The sequence below is a fragment of the Chaetura pelagica genome, unplaced genomic scaffold (assembly GCF_000747805.2).
Source record: "Chaetura pelagica isolate M959 unplaced genomic scaffold, ChaPel_1.0 scaffold725, whole genome shotgun sequence".
Taxonomy (NCBI): domain Eukaryota; kingdom Metazoa; phylum Chordata; class Aves; order Apodiformes; family Apodidae; genus Chaetura; species Chaetura pelagica.
Window position 1 is genome coordinate 126,427 of NW_009953490.1, and position 5,016 is coordinate 131,442.

Here is a 5,016-nt window from a genome sequence, read left to right on the forward strand (position 1 = left end):
AAAGAAGTTACTCAGGACCCTGAACAGATGTGATGAAACTACTTAAAAATGTCTTAATGCCTCCCTGTACCATATCCTGTTTTCTCTCACTGACATAGATCTTTATGTGTATGGAGATAAGGGGAGGATGTATTTGAACTTCTCCTCTGGTTAACCTTTCCCTTGGTTAGCTGAGATACTATGTACATGGTTGTGCATGTCTGTCCAGACCTAATTATATCATGCCCATTCTTTTTTCTTCCTTCCCTCCCTGACAGCTGTCTATATAAAGTTTCTGTAGGTATGTCCCCATGTTATCCAGGCCACCAATTAGTTGCTGACAGTCTACCTGTAGAGAATAGGATGTGAGTCACTAGTCAGGATAGTAGTGCATTTTTATATAGGAGGCGCTTTCCCATGAGTTCACCACAAGAAATCTGCTGCTAAGATTCACTTCATCAGCAAGAGGGGAAAAAAGGCTTGCAAATGCTGTCTCTGCTTTAATGCCCAACAGCTATGAGCCATGAGACTCTGGCTGCTCTACTGATGTTAAATGAAGATGTGTGTGTCTGAGATCAATAACTGAGTTAATTAATCCTACTATTCATTCCTTTTGTGCTCCTGAGTGGTTGCAATTCTAAAGCAGCAGCACTCCACATTGTGTTTCCTCTCCCCCATGGAAGTTCCCTGTGTCACACCTGTACTGTCCTCAGACTCATACATATTTACATAGCCATTTGGTCCCCATTATATGTTTGCTTGCTTACAGTCTGTCATCAGACAATGCCAGCAGTCTCACCGTATCTAGCAGAAGATGGTATTGCATTAGTTGCTCCCTATTCCCTGTATTTAGCATGAGGAAAGACTCCCTTCACAGACCCCTCCCCTCAGCAAGAAGTCTTTCCTCTCTTCACCCTCTGGCAACTTCAAGCTCTGGAGTTTGCCTGGACAAAGCAGGGAGTGGTGATTCCCCAGGGAGAGATAACAGCAGAGGAGGTGGGGAGGCAGGGGGAGGTTAGGATGTGTATATGCAGGCAAGCACAGAGTGAATACATTTAACCCTATTGATTTGTGTCTCCTGGTCACTGGCAGCCTGAGTGCTGGTGAGTGGGGAGGCACACACAATCACTTCAATGCTTGAGGAAGGCATCAAGATTGCCTACTGCCTTGGCATTAAGGAAGGGCTTTTGTTTTGTTTGGAGGCAAGGAGCAAGCTTTGTTGTAGCTACATAATATTCATAAGAGGAGACGGCATTTTTAATCATTGCCTCCAGCTTGACAAGCACCACTGCATAAGAACTGTCTCCCCCCAGCTCATTTTTCCTATGCTGAACATCATCATGGGAGGAAGGAGTGGTGGTGGAGAAGAGAGCAAATCCTACCTAAAAGATCGATCCCCACAAATAAATTATTGCTATAAATCCATGGCTGTGCTATAGTTATCTGCTACTGTTATTCCAGAAATAAACGCAAGCAGTTTTCATTTAAAATACAGCTTCAGCTGCAAAAGCTAAAGGAAATTCCTAAAAAAAAACCTGCTGGCAGTCCAGAGTACAGCTTTTATTATTCAGCACTCTTGCCAGCAGAAACAGCAGTAAAGCAACGAGCAGTTCAGAACCGCAGCACAATCACAGCGCAGGAGTCATGTACCATTTAGCTAATTGCAGCACACAGAGACTTCCTTGGGCAGAGGCAGTCTGTGCTTTCCACTGGCTCCCAACTTCTCCCACCTTTCTCACCTTTTCAGGCTTTTCTTCTTTCCCTCAAGTATCTTATGTAAATGATGTTTTATTTAGCTTTTACAGTAGAGGATTGATTTCACTTTATTTTCAAGATTTCTCCTTCTGTGGTTAACTCTGAATGTTCCTAAGTCCTAAGACAGTGAGATCCTCTGTTAGAGAACACTGGAGTAAAACCAAAGTTCTCCTTAGTCCAGGGACTGAAGCATTTCAGCAAATGGAAGGGTTCTGGTATAATTCCACATCTGATTGCTGTAACCCAAGCTTCCATCAGAGAACTATTCCATTCTCCTTCTTAGGTGAGTCCAACAGGAATGTACACATGCTCCAGCTCCCATGTCTGGATGATGAGCTGTGTCAGAAGATGTTTTGAGTCAACACAGCTTGTTAGTTATTTTAAAAATAATTTTCAGGGATGTTAAAAATAATTAATAGGTATTACATTCATTCCTTTACTTGCAAGGAATTTTGAGACTCAGAAAAAGAGTCTTAAAACATCCTCACAGTAGATTTGTCTGAGCTTCTGGGGTTTTTTCCAATAGGCTATAACCCTTGAAACCTCCATTTTTAGAACAGTGAGAGATGGATATGGTGCAAGAAAGCAAATGTGTTAAAGTAGCTTGTTGAAGGGCTTCGGTCTATATACACTGTAATCTGTTTTTCTTTGTTCTTTTACTATAAAAACAAGGCAAAAGCAATAAAAATGAATTTAAAATATTTTAAAAATCCTAAGAATGTAGTCTGACTTACTTACAAAATATATCCAGAGGTGATTTTAGCTTGCATTCTAAAATCCTTTGCTGAGAAAAGCTCTGAAAGCTGCTCGCAGCTCCTCATGAGAGAAAACCAGCTATCTATCTATCTCCAAACAAGAGGCAATAAAGACTGACTGTGATGTCATCTGAGAAACAGTTTTTCCCTGAGTGATAACAGGTGCATGGTGCACATGATTTCCTCAGGGTAGAAATCTTTTGGCCAGTTAAGTCATTTGGGATTTTTATGCAACAGAGTTTCAGCACGTTTACACCCAATAGCAAAAGAAAATGACTGAGACACGAATGCCACTTAATTCCTTCTCATTACTGTGACTGCAAGACAAAGTTGCAAACACTCATCTCCTTTTGCTTCTTGTTGTTGCCGACTTTCTAAACATTCATAAGGGCTCCGAGTTGGTCGGGTTCAATTGCCTCCTGGTATATGCAGCCAGGTCTCAACATTAGAAAGTGTTTTCTTTTGTATCATCTTTGAAGATAATTTTCTTGCAACTCATCACTGGATGTCTAATTAAAAGTCTTTTGTCTTTGAATGCTCTCTATCCAGTGAGATACAAATATGAGCTAGCCAGCTGTCATTTTGGGGGGTGGGGGAGCAGGCTTTTTATAAATCCTTTCCCAACAGCACTTTGAAAGCCAAAGAAATACCCTTTCACATGGTTACTGCTGTTAAATAGCACCAACTTTAAAGGTGGGTTTAGCTGACATCTGGAAAATTCTGTGTTATTTCAAGAGTGCCCTCAAAGATGAGTCCCATCATCACTCACTAGTTTATGACTTGAATGAGAAAGTTAAATAAATCTTAACTCTCTGCAAGAAAAAAAGAATGAACCTTAGAAAAAGTGAGAAGCTTTTCCTCCCTTAATATACCTAAATCACCCCATGAATCTCAATTTAAAAATGAATAAATAAATAAAAATTTCCAGTGTAAATTTGATTCTTCAGAAGATCTGAAGATGCTCAGTGCAAGATCCCATTCTCCAACTGTTTGCAAATCAGAGCCTTACTCAGTATCAAGCCACAACTACTTTCTCCTGTGGTACTGATCAATATGGTACAGTCTAAAAACGTGCTCTGACAATATGTGTGTTTTGTGCAGCATTTTTCTATTTTATATATGGAATCTTGAGAGTTAGAAAAAATCATTTCAAGAGTATCCATCACCTTTAGGTCTCTGGTACCTGATTTTTCAGAGTACTCAACATCATGTCTTGGTGTTTAAAACACAGGTGTCATTGGTTGTGGTTGCAACTATGAGTACTCATTAGTGAATCTCACCCTCTCTGAGTCTGACCTCTCTTGGACAGCAAGGACCAGAGCCTCAGCTTAGAGATCCAAAGACCAATAAGTATGTATTTTGAAAGCACTTATGTGATGCCTCAAAGGAATGATTCATTGAGCACCACTCAGAGTGGGCAGGTTATTCCAGCCAGCAGCACTACCACACCACAGTGATGCAAATCTAGAAAGACTAAAAACAAAAACAAAAGAACAGAATTTCATGCAATTCAATTTAAAAATAGTAACATGTGCTTGTGAATGTGCTGAACTCTGGAATTTCCTCATACTGGGCTGCTAAACTTAGAATTCTTCCTCCCCGTCCCTATAGGGTCACCAGGGTTGTTACAGCTGTGCTCAGCTTAGTACCCTGGTGCTGGGCACCTGCCCCTCCAGACGCTGTCCTGACTGCCCAAGGCAAGGAGTGCTTATGGCTTCCAGGCTTCCCCACACTGACTGCAATCCACCCACAGGGTGGCTAAAGCCCCTGTGCTGGGACCACATAATGATTTAATCCTATCACTTGCAACTTTTAGCTTATTTTTGACAAGTGCTCTCATTTTTTATGTGGTTCCCTTTCTTGAAGTTTAGCATAACTGTGGTGGGATTTTTGGCCCATACTGATCCCACTGAGTGAAACAGATACTTTCACTATGAAGTCTCATTGCCCTCAGCCATTTTCAAATATTTTCTTGTGTCTGACATTTTTTCTGAGGGCCTCTCATATTTCTGAGGCTGTAAATGAAGTGGCTGAGCACAGCAACCACCAGCACATACACAACATACACCAGGTTACCCCTGTGACTGGGCAGACCAGGGATACAACACAGAGGTGAACTACGTTACCCTGTCAAGGGCATGACTTTAGTCAGGTGGGCACTGGGGGTAGAGAAGACTTTTGGTACCATGAGAACCTCAGCCATACAGAGGCTTCTGCCCCACAAGTGACCTGAGGCATAAACTCACATTGCTTCATCAAAACCCAACATTGGTCTCTTGAGGCACAAGGAGAAAGCAAGCTCATTTGCTCATCTCAACAAGTCAGCTCAAACCTGTCCACTAGTCAGCCACCTTATCATGTCTCCACCAAGGGAGGTGGCTGCAGGTCTGAAATTAAAGGAAGAAAAATAACAGCAGGCCAACCACATGGGAAAAACAAGCAGTGTTAGATCTGGCTTCAGCAACTGCAGTGTTACCAGAAACCATTGCTGGCATCAAGGTCTCTCCATGCTAGGCATTTGTCAGTA